This window comes from Vulpes lagopus, chromosome 2 (genome assembly GCF_018345385.1).
Source record: "Vulpes lagopus strain Blue_001 chromosome 2, ASM1834538v1, whole genome shotgun sequence".
NCBI lineage: Eukaryota > Metazoa > Chordata > Mammalia > Carnivora > Canidae > Vulpes > Vulpes lagopus.
The window spans coordinates 75,968,666-75,983,103 of NC_054825.1; the positions used below are offsets into that span (position 1 = coordinate 75,968,666).

The 14,438-nt window shown below is 44.0% G+C and overlaps 1 non-coding gene across 1 annotated transcript; it reads left to right on the forward strand.

The window, feature by feature from the left end:
- Positions 1-12,458: 12,458 nt before the first annotated feature.
- LOC121485980 lies at positions 12,459-12,565 on the forward strand. The gene has a single exon (XR_005986470.1). It is a non-coding gene; the product is annotated as a U6 spliceosomal RNA (small nuclear RNA).
- Positions 12,566-14,438: the final 1,873 nt, after the last annotated feature.

Consider the following 14,438-nt stretch of genomic DNA (forward strand, 5'->3'; position numbering starts at 1 on the left):
TCATGCAACAGTTGATCTTCAGGAAACAAATGGCCAGCAGAAGACACGGCCACACGTCCTCAGACACAGAAACCTGGAGCTGGAAAATTCTAGCAGACTATCTAGCCAATCTCCTATTTCAGAGATGAGGAAACCAAAGCCCAACGAGGAACCAAGGCTGGACTCCTGCCCTCTGTTCATTACTTTTCATTGGACTGGGAAAGTGAGCCAGAGTTCACTGAACCCATCACACACACAGGAATGCCTTAGGCCAAGGCTGGGACCGAACACAGTCTGGAGAGCTTCCTCATAAGAGTTTAGCCCATTGCCTTATTCCATACGAGCCTGCTCCTACTCAGCACTTACTGGACTCCTACAAAATGTTAGGTCCACACCTACGAGAATAATAAGATATCTGAGATGCACCTCATCCCACCCTGATCCACCCCCCCAGCTAGGGAGGAGTCATGTGTTCAGATAATTGCCATTTGGTGTGGGAACTGCATCCCCCACCCTCCCCCATAGGAAACCCAAACAACTCAGAGAAGCTCCCCTGTTGAACAGAAAAATCTTTACAGAGGAGACAGAGGACTGAGGCCTTTACAAATAAGTGCTGAAGGTACAGGTGTTGGGAAGGGCATTCTCATTCGGTCATTGATTTTCATTGTGCAAACAATTGTAGAAGCACATGCTAGAGGGGAGGCTGCCCACCTGTGTCTGCTGGGGACAATCTGGCTCCATGAAGGACAGCCAAGGACTAGCCCAGGAATATTTTTGAGCCAAATGCCAGTGACCCAATATCATTCCTGATTCATTTGTTTTACACAAATTTCTTCCAAGGGTCCCTCACCACCTTCCTTATTGCTGGAGCTGAAGTGGGCCTAGATAAAATAAATCAGAGCCTTTGGAAGTTTCTCCAAACTTCCGAAGGAAAAAGCAAAACTAAACTAAACAAAACCCAGAAGCAAATGGGAAGCCTCTTAAGTGAGAAATAAGTGGATAACTTTGCAGGAAAAAAAAAAAAAAAAGGTATTGATGCACAACAGGCTGGTTGGGTCCTCCAAGAGGCAGGCACCGAGATCCAAGTTAGGAATCCTATAGATTTGTTGGAGATAAGCCCCGTGAAACAGAAAGAGAAGAGGAAGCAGGGATGGGTAGAGAAAGGCCTCAGACCCTGATAGAGTCCTGACACCTGGGAAAAGTAAAGGGCAGGAAGGAGGATTGGGTAAGATGTTCAGGTGCAAAGATTGCTGGGAGAGATGAAACAGTTGGCTCCTGGGCCTCCGTGAGCTCAGTCTTGGCTGGGGCTGCCTGGGCGGTGCTAGATCAGGTGCCAAAGCTGAGGCAGATCCCAGGGCACCTGCAGCTGACAGCAGGCCTCACAGTGGTTTCTTGCTGCAAGAATGATCTCAGCGACACATCTCCAAGACTGCTGAATGCATGCATCACCTTGGGGAAAAAAAAAGAATTTAGAGGGGAATTTACTATGCTGGTAGTTAGAAATTCATTCTTCTCTTTCTTTCTTTTTTTTTTTTAATTCATGAGAGACAGAGAGGCAGAGACACAGGCAGAGGGAGAAACAGGCTCTATGCAGCAGCCTGGGCCAAAGGCAGATGCTCAACCGCTGAGCCACCCAGGCGTCCCTAGAAACTTGTTCTGATCATAAGATAACAGATTAATTATAGGCTCTATTTCTTGGTTAATTATCGGTGTCTGGAAGGGAAGACTCAATCCCTAGCATTTATGACTGGCCTGGGTTGAGGGTAAAGCTTTGGTCCTGGCGCTCTGGCCTCCCCAGGAACCAAATTCTATGCTTGAGCAAGCCACTCAACTGTCTGATCAGTTGGAAAGAAGGATAAGTCAATGCTCCCAGCCAGAGAGAGAGATCGGAGAAGGCAAAGAGGAAGAAAGCTGCTAGACCTCAAGCACCATGAGTATAGGATCCCATTGGTCTTTTCCCCCACTGAGAACGAGGTTAGCTGCTCTTAGTATCTGGCACATGGAGGCCCCTAATGGATATGGGATGGATGAAGGAATGAATGAATGCATGAACAGATGAATGTCCCCCACTGCTTCCCAATAACACAATTCTCTCCCGCATTTATCCCTCCCTGTGTTTAGCTTCTCAGACATACTCGTTTTGATTTTGTTGTCTGTACTTTTACGTGCCATGCTCTCTCCATTGGAGTTACGTGGTGGAAGACAGAATCCTTTCTAACTAGGTCAGGCAGCAAGAGCTTAATTTCAGGACATTCAATTGCTTAGAGAATCGTTGGACGGGCTGGAGAAACAGGCTCGGGGACAAACTCCTGAACACAGAACCGGCCCAGCCAGGGTGCTGCTTCCTCTTTTACCACCAGGAAGCTACCTCCACCAGCACTCCACTGCCACAGCACAACCAGGAAGCTGCCGAGATCTGGAATCTTCCACCACTGCCAGCCCGGATCCCATCACACCTGCGGGGACACCAGTGAATATCCCACACGGCCTCTCACCACCCAGGAAGCTAACAAGCCAAGTCTGGAAAGGCCGAATGCCTCCACGTGCCTGTTGGTCCTCAGAAGCAGCAAAGGCATGGTCCCTGCCCCATGTCTGTCTTCCAGATCTATGTGAGTGCCCCTGGTGGGTCAACCTTGAATCGCCTCAGGAAGCTGAGCTTCCAGGGAGTTGAGAAAATGTAGTGGTTTTGTTTGTTCGGGTCTAGCCTCTGCAGGATAGAGGCGAGTGTTCTCAAAGTGGAGCAGAATGAAGTGGTGAGCCATTCCACCACAGTCCCAATGTGAGGAAATCACAGAGGTTTCATCTTCCACCTTCTATCCGTTGCAACCTAGGCCCCTTGGGGCCAAAGCTAAAGGCAGCGTTGTGTGAAAAGATTGAAAACAATTCACGTCTATTTTCTAAGGAGACAGAAGAGCAGGGATCATTGATCATTGACTGTTAGTTGTCTTCCACAAGGCCATGTCATCAATGGGCTCCCTGGATCCTCTACCCCATGCAGAGTGTCATGTGGTCACTGATGTCACCCTGAGATTATGACTTTTGTGAGGTCAAGGAGTTAACAATCCTAAATACTTCATAGCAACCCCAAACCACAACTTCTGGGTTTGACTTTCGTTGCTCTTATAACTTCTGCATCTCCGTGTAGAGAGTTCTGTTATCATCATTATAACCTTGTGGGGCTTTTTGTTGTTGTTTTTTTTTAAAGATTTTATTTATTTATTCCTGAGAGACATAGAGAGGCAGAGACATAGGCAGAGAGGGAAGCAGGCTCCCTGTGGAAAGCCTGGTGTGGGACTCGATCCCAGGACCCCTGGGATCATGCCCTGAGCCAAAGGCAGATGCTCAACCACTGAGCCACCCAGGTGCCCCATCATTATAACCTTGTTACCATTACCCAGGAAAAATGCCTGCCACACCACAAACACTATAGATATAAGTAATAGGCAGGTTGAATAAGTATGAGCTTGCGTTGCTCATGATGTACTCAGAATGTACTCAGAACTGTTTTTGTCTCCCATGGTACTGTAATGGTTTCTTCAGTCTGCCCTTGGATAAAAATCCTGGCAGGTGTTTTGGCTTTTTTTTTTTTCTTTTCTTTTTTTGCTCAATTTTAGGTAGTAGCACAGTGTTGAAGTCATTTTGGTCACAATAATGTCTAGTCCCATGTAATGACTAAGAGGCTGATTTGACTCCTCTCTCCATGGGCCAGCCTCAGGCTGGAAGTCCACAGTGGGGAAGGAGCCGTGATACTTCAGCTTTCCTCTTCCTACCACAATCTTCTGCACTCCCTCACTGTCAGAGCTAAAGGAGAAAAGGAGGGGTGGAGGGATAAGACAATACTTCCTTGGCAGATGGCTCCGTGCTCCCTGGGCCTGGGACATGGTGCATGCTAGTGTCCCTGGGTAAGGGAACCCTCTCTCTCATAAAGTGCTTTTGTAGGTCTTCATGGGTCTCATTTCTCCTGCAGGCTCTTTTGACCTAGGGAATGCACTTCTACTCTTGGTGGCCTCTTATGACTCCTTCCTCATCGCCTAGGTATTGGGCAGTGTACTGCTGGCTCTTTTTTTCTATGGAGTTTCTCTTCTCTCCTCTCTCTTAAGGTAGGACCATTCTTACTGGATGCAACCCAAGGTGGCTCCACCTCTCGTCTTTCCCAAGTAGCCATTGTCTAGTCCACAGGAAATGCCTCCCTGCCCTGAAATGATCTTGATCTGACTGAGGGGCCAAGAGACAGGAAACATGTCTTCAGTGTTACTTCTTCTATAAATCGGCAGAGAGTACGAAGACAGTGGGCTTTGTTTTACACTTTCATTGGTGGGTAATAATGATTGTGTTGGTGTCTCAGTCAAAACAGAGGCAGGAATGGTCCCATCATAACATCCTGCAATGCATGCTCGCTAAACCCCCTCACAGAGGGTCCCTGAACCTCCCTGACCCTCTATCTGACTGGCTAATGTTTCTCAATCTTTCACCTTTCTCAGCTTTTCACATGTCCCTTCCATATTTGCCTCCTCCATGAAGTCCTAAGCCATCTGCTTGTGCATGCCCCACCCCCCAACACAGTTAACTTCCTCCTTGGAGCTCCCTTAGGAATCTTACATAAACCAATTATCACATTTTGTGTTACTTTCTCCCCCAACTCTTTGCCTTACATAGGAGCCTAAGAACTCTTCAAGGACAGCACCCATGTCTTAACCAACTCATACCTCTAAGTCAATTCATACCATACCACACTTAGCTCATACCTCTAGCACCATAGTCTATTCAAGGCAATCAATTTATGGGTTCAACATGAGTTTATTGAGCAAACACAGTGAACAAAACAGACAAGGCCTTTGTCTTCATGACACTCAAAGGAAACCAAGAACACTGGGGGGCACCTCATTGAATCTCCTGGTTTGTGCTGGGCCCCTTGCAGATGCAGCCCAGTAAACAGACACAGTGAGATTCTCAACTACTTAACATGGATGTCCAGCACACTTCTAAACAGTTCCCACAATTACTGCCAGAGAAGTCTGACCTATCCCACTAAGGTGGATTCACCCATTCAATGACACAGATTATTCTTTTTTTTTTTTTTTTTGACACAGATTATTCAAAAGAAGGCCTGTGAGTGACCAGAAAGTCATTGGGGGATGATTTTACACTCCATGAGAAAGCTTATTCTCTCCAGGGCAGTGTGCCTCTCCCCATGAGTCACCTGAGCACACACCCAGGCCAGGCTTCCCCAGCAATGATGCCAGTCTGTGCGTGAAGAAAGGGAAAGAAAAATATGCTCCCATAGCAGATGTCCTCGCCTTCACTTCTAAGAAGAGAGTATGTCTTATTGAGGTTGTAGGTTGTAGGCCGACCGTTTTGTTGTATTTCTTTATGTGAGGTAGGGAAGGGCAATAATAATAAGGCAGGTCACACCTGAATATTGGAAGTGAAAAATATCTGAGTCTGAATCTGTACTGCTAACAACTTCTGTGCAGCAAACTCACCGACAGCAGTAGTCTTCCCATAGATAATACCCTAAGGGCAATAGGGCCTGGAAAGGGCCTTCTATTCAAAGCACATCCCTTCCCTCACTCTCTACCACAAAGCAAGAAACTCCCACCATGGAACTCTGCCGAAAGCGAGTTTCTAGATGGCCACAAAGGGCAGTGGACATCAGAAATTCCAATGATGGTTATTGACAATAGTTTCCCGAGCCGTAACTATTTTGATTCACTGTCAGAGCCCAAAATACTACAGTATTTTCTGTCACTTTTTCTATATTTCTTATAGAATTTACTCTGCATAGATTCCATTTGTCAAGTGCCTATCATTAATCTCAAAGGATACAAGATAGGGGAGACCCAACAAGGGAAAAGTTGACAGATCACGTCCAGACTTTGGGTACACACAGGGAAGAACAGTCCCAGGAAGGCAACACTGAGGAAGACCAGGCTCTGGAAGGAAGAAGGAATCCCTCAGAAAAGACAAACCACATCAAATCAGTGCACAGGCTGCTGGTTGCTGGGAGGAAGGGAGGTGCAGTCCTGGGTTCAACATAATTATAGGCAGCAAAGACGATGGCAACTTTTTCTTTTAAAATCTTTCGAGTCTCTTAGAAGTCCTCCTAGCTAGGATTCCCCTGTCCTGCATAAACTTTTCTTGTAGAAGATGGTGTCACTACCACAAAATCAAGTCATGAGTCAGCTGAGCTGCCAACTCCCCGAAGGCCATCACCAAGCATGAGGCTGGCTCAGATTGGACAGAACTGGCTTTTCCAGGCATCTTTACTCAACCAGCTGATCCAGAACTCCCTTGCAAAAACGAGGCATCCCTTCAGTAAACACCATTGGTCTTCTCCTTGCATTTGGAGCTGGGTTTTGCTTTATGGCACTGACAGTGGAGGCCAAGAATAGAAATCCTCGGCACTAACTAAAAGTTACCTAACTTTGCCACCAGGACCGGCAGGAGCACCACTCCACCTACTTTACAAGAGACTTCTGCAAAAAATAGGCCAAAAGAATGCTGAATCTGCAGATATCAATGCAAATTTTCAGCCTGACACTCTGCCCTGTGGCTCTCCCTTTCGGACGTGCTATTCCTGTTTCATAGGTCTCCTTATTTCACCCTCCATCCTCTGCCCCACAATGGGTGCCACACAGAGTCCAAATTCCCTGCATTTGCTCCTCCTGTTCCCCTAGTCTGGAATGTTTCTCTCTTTTGTCTTTCTCTCACACAGCTTCTAAGATCCAGATCTAATTTTCAACCTTCTATCAAGGTATTATTGAGAACCCCAAACTCCAGAAATTCCTACCTGTACTTATAAGCTATAGGGACAATTCTGAAATCTGGGACAAAGCAAAAGTTTCTAAGAAGATTTTCTAAATATTTACCATTGCTTTCCTCATACTGTCTGAATTTGAAATTTGAGAAATGAGGCAGGAAAATCCGTCCTTTGATTTTGGTTTGGCTTTTTTTTTTTTTTTTAATGTTCCCAAAGACCCTCATTTCAGAGCCATTGGTCTGTAAAGAAACACACTGTACTTGACACATACTATTATATAATCTCTCAATTGTTTTTGAGTTTGCTATTTTGTTTTTTCTACCAACCCATCAGCTCCTCTGGCCAGGGGCAGAGTTTCACACACTCATACACACACATGCACACACACACACTCCAGTGCAGTGTTAAGTACACCATGAAGAGAAAAATAAATCATTCTTGCTGGATTACTACACTTCATGAGGAAAGAAGGAAATGGAATGGTGGGAGAGTAAATTATTCATATTGTCTTCCTTTTGTTGTGATTCTATGAAGAACAAATCCTGCATGTGACCTAGACCATTCTCTCAAGAACTAGTCATAAAAGGGAGGGTTGTGGCCAAAATCCAGAGCACTGACAACACCAAATGCTGGTGAGGATGTAAATTAGCAGGAATTTTCATCCATTGCTGGTGGTAATACAAAATGGTGCAGCCACTTTGGAAGGCAGTTTGGCAATTTCTTACAAAACCAGACATGCTTTTACCACACAATCCAACAATGGCTCATCTTGCCATTAATTCAAGTGCATTGAAAATTTATGTCCACACAAAAACCTAAACATAGATACTTATATCAGATTTATTCATAATTACCAAGCCTTGAAAGTAACCAAGATATCCTTCAGTAGGTGAATGGATAAATAAACTGTGGTACATCCAGACAATGGAGTATTATTTAGTGCTAAAAAATGAGCTATAAAGCCATAAAAAGATAGAGAGGACACTTCAATGCATATTACTAAGTGAAAGAAGCCAATCTGAAAAGGCTACATACCGTATGAGTACAACTGTATGACATTCTGGAAAAGGCAAAACCATGGAGACAGTGAAAAGATCAGTGGTTGCCAGGGCTGGTGGTGAGGGAGGGATGAATATATGGAGCGGAGGATATTTAGGGCGGTAAAACCTTTCTGTTTGATATGATAGTGGTGGACACATGTCACTATTAATTTGTCCAAACCCACAGAATGTAAAACACCAAGATTGAACCCTCATGTCCAACTATGGCCTTTGGGTGATAGGTCAATGTAGGTTCATCAAGCTTAACAAATGTGGTAACAAATGAACCACTTTGGAGGATGTTGATAATAGAGAAGGCTATGCATGTGTGTGGTGAAGGAGTATATCAGAAATCCCTGTGCCTTCTGCTCAGTTTTGCTGTGAACTTAAAACTGCTCTAAAAAATAAAGTCTATTTTTAAAAAGCGGGGGAGAGGGTAAGTTATCTCTGTACCATATGACAACCCATGCATTCCCATCAAGTCTCACTCTAGTAAAAGGAGGTTTATGATGAGGATACAATGCTGGAATCTTATAGGGATGGCAATTAAGTAAATTCACACCTTAGGAGAACCAAAAAGCCATCAGAATATTAATAATAATAATAATAGCGACCATGTCATGAGTATTTACCCTGTGCCAGGCACTGTGCTAAGCAGTTCACCTGATAGCAATATTCCTGCTTTACAGATAAGGAAACTGAGTCCTAAATAAGTTAGGTAATTTGCCCACGTACATAATTAACAGAGTCTAGATTCAAACCCAGTCTATCAGACCCCAGAGTTTAAGTGTTTGTTTTCATTTTCATCTCTTATTATCCTAGGGCTCTTTCTTTTGTCCGCCTTTCCCCGCGCAAGAATTCCCACTACTTCCTCATCTACTTACATGGTACCCACAATGGCCAGCCTCATCTCCAGAGCTTTTAGAGAGCGTATCTTATCTCTAGAACTCCTAATTCACTTGAAAAAGTATGGCAAGCCAATGGATTGACGGGCTTTGAGACTGGTTTCCTTCAAGGATTCCATCAGCTATGGCTAGTCCCATCAGCTCTGGCTTATTGGCTCCTGGATGAATACCTGTCACCCCAGAGCTACAGGTAGTACAGGCAATTTGTCTGATATGTCCATCATACCAGAATATCACTTATTATCCTTAAACCGGGATCCGGGAATAAACATGGCTTTCCTCACATGTAGAATCAGGCTAATAATGATATACTTCCATGGCGCTATTATGAGATTTATTTTTTCAAGATATTTATTTATTTATTCATTGATTCATTGATTCATTCATTCATAAGAGACACAGAGAGAGGCAGAGACACAGGCAGAGGGAGAAGCAGGCTCCAGGCAGGGAGCCCGATCTATGTCAAGTGTAGAGAACAGTGCACAGCACACAGCAGTTGCTCTGAATGGTATTATTGTTCAAGCTGTACTACAGGTCCTTTTGTGCAGGGCTTCCAGGATGCTATGCCCTTGATCTGCAAATTAGTTTGTATTCCTGACCTGCCCCTTTCAAGAACATTTGTCTCAACAATTGCCAGACTTAAATGTCCCTGTTAACAAATCCTTTTTCTAGTGCAGGTTTGATAACACTCTTAAACCACGATTAAAAAAAAAAAAAAAAAAAACACCTGAAAATTCACTGAGTACATTTGAAGATCTACTTGGCTCTATTAAATGATTAATGAATCCAGCAGCATCCATCCCTTCTAGGAATTAGAAAGGCCCTCTGAGGAGTTGTACAAAATAGAAGGCTTTTACAGGCAGAAGGAGGGTGGGGTGAGGAAGTTATTAGCCAAAAAAAAAAAAAAAAGAAAAGAAAAGGCCAGTTCATCTTTTGAGGGGAAGGGAATGGCAGGGGTCTTATTATGCAGATTATCACCCTTGCACAGATCAGGAAATTTCAGATTGACCATTTAAAGATCACATTTCTCCCAAAAATAAAAAATAAAATAAAGATCACATTTCTGGGAGTAGTCTTGGTTTACTGTAGGTAGTAGGTAGTGGGGCAAATAATTTTATTTTGGGTCAATTTTCTCTTTTCCCATACAACAAAGGTAGGTGATTCTCAGTCTGAAAATGTCCAGGGATATTATTTTAAAATGACCCAAATCAATGCTAGCCTTTTTTTGGGGGGGGGGAAGGTAATCACAAAACCAGGCCTTCTTCTCCTTCTTCTTCTCTTCTCTCCTCTTCCTCTTTCTTCTTCTTCTTCTTCTTCTTCTTCTTCTTCTTCTTCTTCTTCTTCTTCCTCTTCCTCTTCCTCTTCCTCTTCCTCTTCCTCTTCCTCTTCCTCTTCTTCTTCTTCTTCTTCTTCTTCTTCTTTTTCTTTTTTTACTAAGCTCCAACATGGGGCCCAATCTCATGACCTTAAGATAGAGACCTGAGCCAAGATTAAGAGTCAGATGCTCAATCAACCAACTGAACCACCCAGGAGCCCCATAAAACCAGTCTTAAAGGAAGAAAGCTGAGTTCACAGAAAGGATAGGCAGAAATGCCCTGCAGCAAACTCTACTCCTGAAATCACATGTTTGGTTCCACTGGTCCATTTAACCGGGAAACAATTCATTAATGGCCACGAATAACAGGGGAAAAGGAGGATCAGATTGAGCTTGTCCAGACAACAAAGTAATTTATGCATTTGCACAGGATGCCTAATAATGCCACGATGGCAATCTGGGGAATTTAAATGTTTCCAGATGATTGCTATGAATCTTGGCATGGTTCTTCTCGCATCAACTCAAGCAGCGCTTTATACAAAAGAGGCATTCAGGTTTTCGTTGACTTGGTAAAGAGTAAATAAGGAACACAATGAGAAGCAGTACTGTCATGAAATCTCGTCCAAATAAATAAGGGATTTCCCAGCCCATGTCACATAACAATCACCAAGTTACATGTGTGTTATTTCAAATTCCTCCTTTGATATTCCCAATTGTTGCCTAGCGAGGAAAGGCCTCTATTATTCAATTTTACAGATGATAGAATTGAGGCCCAGCAACTTGCCACTCCTTGCCACTGCTAGTAAGAAGAATCTAGTACAGAACCCTGGTCCCTGAACCCACATGTTGGTTCCCTGCCCCATGCTGGCTCTGGGGTGCACCCTGACAAAAACTGTGGAAGGAAACTTCCAGATGGTGAAATGAACTAACTGGTCAAGAAATAATCAATGTCTCTTAAAGTATGCTCCCTAAATCCCTAAAGTGCCATGACACTTCGAGAATAAGCTTGGGAATTATTGCTCACCAGATAATCTACCTTGATGTATAGACCACATCTGAGACTCTGAGCAAGCAAAACTGCCACATAGAAACATGTACAACACATTAACCTTGTATTCCTCAAAGTGATTTGACCACAAAATTCTTTGTGTATGCGTTATTAATACCTCACAGAGGAATATTCCTTGGAAAATGTCTTAGATTATGTTAAAAACAATTATTCAGGGACATAAGTAAATTAAAAATTATGCCTCAATCTATTTTGCCTAATCCCTAGCTTCTTAGGCCCTAACTAATTTCTAGAAGCAAGACTAATTGTAAGGAACATCTGGCCATGTAGCCCACTATTAGGAAGTACATAAGGAGGATAAAACTTTCGAAAATTAAAGCAGGCTTTAGGAGGGAAGATTAATATGAAAATAGAGTTTCTATCCCCAACCTCCTGGTAGTCGATAGAACTCCAGGAGTTTCTTCATTTTTCTTCTCCACCTACATAGTTCTTCATGTATCTAGAGCTATGTCAGCAGTGTGAGGAGTAAGATGCTTCTCCTTATCTTCCTCTCTTGTGGCTTTCCCCACGAAGAGAACTTCACTAATTTGGAGGGAGAAAACTTTGGCTTTCTTGGAGAACAGCATCTTATATGTGAAGTGGGAAGGTCACCCCGTAGCTGCCAGGAACAATGACTGGCAGCATTAAGGAAGAAGGGACTGTAACTTAACAGGCCTTTCAAAAACTTTTATCAAGAGTCAAGTAACCAACCAACTGCACAAACAGAGTGAGCCCTTTCATTATCAAACTCCTTGCAAGCACCTTCTTGTCCCTGACTGCATGCTTTGCTGGGGGAGGCAAATTATGCTCAGAGACCAGATGTGTCTTTCCAGCCAATTTCCAACTGTGGAAATTTTATACGCTAACAGGATACAGGATAACATTTTTAATAAGCCAAAAAAGAACTAAAATTGTAATCCTGTGAAGGATTAATCACACTATTGTTTCAGGCAAGGAGAAGGGAAAGGAATAAAGTCCAAATTTAGTTGAGGCGTGCCTTTACACAAGGCGGTACGTGAGAGCTATGGCTGGAGCCAACCCAGAGCTGAAGTCCAGCTGCCGGCACAGAAGAAAGAGGTCCCTGCTGCTAGAGCATGTTGCTGGGAAACAGTGGGGCCAGTGTCCATGGGCAAGAGGGTCTTTGTGGGGCCACCTTGTGGGTGGCTTTTGCCTCTGCTGGTAAGGAGTCGCCTTTACTGCCACAGGAGTTAACTGCCCCAAGGTCTTCAGAGAGCTATTCAGATCAGTGAAATATGCAGTAGCCTCACCTACATAGAACGTTCTCGATAGTCCTCACAAACTCAATATTTATGTCTAAATGTACCCTTGCTTTCTCATCTGTCTTTACTGATAACCCCCAGCGGAACCCTCAGCAGCTACTAAATTGTTAACAGCTAGAAGAGATGAAATGGTGCTCACTTGGGCATCACAGATACTAAAAACTGGAAGGTTGCAGAGAAGTCAGCATGGCCCCTGCGCAAGGATGACACACAGACTCCTGAAGCGGCCCACGGAGCCCACGAAGTGATGACAACCTGACACAACTGACTTCATCCTTACCCCAAAACAACTCTACTTCTAAAAGCAAATTCTTGTTTGCCTTTGTCATAAACAGGTGAGTTAAAACAACTTCACCGAAGTCACACTGAGTAGATTTGAAGTCGCACCAAACCCATATGCAGCCCTGCAGCTCCCTGGTTCTCTATTAAAGCAACATCCCTTGAGAGTTAATTTTGAGTCTTCTTGGCTTGCCCCCGCCCCAACACACACCCTTGCCTTTTTATCCAGATTATATCATTGAACCAAATTAGCAATTTATGGCATATATTTCCCACTTGGGGGAACACAGGAGCTTCCTTGCCTGTGGCCGTTCTGTGAGGCAGCAGTGTTCAAGATACTTGGCTTTACCCTGGGCATACGGTGGGTTTACACAATGGCCTGCTTTCTGCAACAACTTTTCCTTCTTGCATGATCCAAAATGGCCTCCCAGAGGCTTTCCTTCTACTCAGGTTCTCAAGTCTAAGGTTTCTTCCTCAGCATCAGGACAGTTCTCTCAGGAAACAGTCTTGAGGCTGAGGGCAACATGCCTCAGAGGTCAGCCCCTCCTCCAGCCCACAGCCCAGGCTGTGGGCATTGCTTCCTTCGTGGCCTCAGGCCTCTCTCCACAAACTGGGTTTCTCAAGAGTGAGATGGGTGAGTGCCTTCCCGAGCCATAGCTGCGAGGTGGATGGGGGGGTCCACAGCCACCCCTTCCACCTGACCCACCAATGCTCTTGCCCAGCACCCTTGAAACAGAGGTTTCCCAGTGAGATTATGCACTTCTTCACAGCCCCCCTCTGGGGCCCCAGAGCACAGGCCACTGGGCTCCATCATTTGGTCAAAACTGTCTAACCAACACTGAGTACTTTTGAGTCACCTCTCTGGGAAGGCCAGTGTGCTACTATCTCTTTCATCTCTCTCTTGCCCAGAGCAAGAGCAAAATGAACTCTCCAGGAATTACAGAGCAAAGCATTCTTCCGTGAGGATTTTTAACCACTCGGTAGAAAAAAAGCACCCCTGCTCAACTGATTCTCCTTTGCTGCCTGAAGGTCCTTTGTGACATTTATATCACTCTGCCTAGGTTCGAAGTGGTATTTTTCTTGAAGGTTAAGAACAATATCTTTAAAGGATAAAGTTATTTAAATAATAAAAGAGAACACCTATAAAATGCACATTAAATGCTTTATAAATGTTAATGTTTACATTGTATAAATAGAATCAGTATTGATAAACTCATAAAGCAATGCTATGAGATAGTTACTATTATAGCCATTGTACAGATTGGAAAACTGAGGAAGAGGAAGGTAAATCCCCTGTATAGCCAGTACAGTGAGTGGAAGAGCTGGGGTTCCTTTTTCCCTCCCAGACTCTTTGTCCTGGTGTCTTCACTGCAAGGTGTTATTCCCTCTGGAAAAGATTGTCTCTCTCATTCTCTCTCTCTCTCTCTCTCTCTCTCTCTCACACACACACACACACACCCCAGGTTTGCCCTCTGGCAGTCCCGCTGGTGTTGTTGATCTGTTCTGCGGTTCTTCTGGTCTCTATTTCATTGAGTTCTGCTCGAATCTTTATTATCTCTCTTTTTCTCCTTGGTGTAGGCTTTATACTTTCTGTTCTTTCTCCAGCTCCTTTAGGTGCAAGGTTAGCTTGTGTATTTGAGTTTTTTCCAATTTTTTGAGGGAGGCTTGTATTGCGATGTATTTCCCTCTTAGGACTACTTTTGCTGTATCCCAAATGTTTTGAACAGTTGTATCTTCATTTTCATCAGTTTCCATGGATCTTTTTAATTCTTCTCTAATTTACTGGTTGACCCTTTCATCTTTTAGCAGGATGCTCTTTAACCTCCACATGT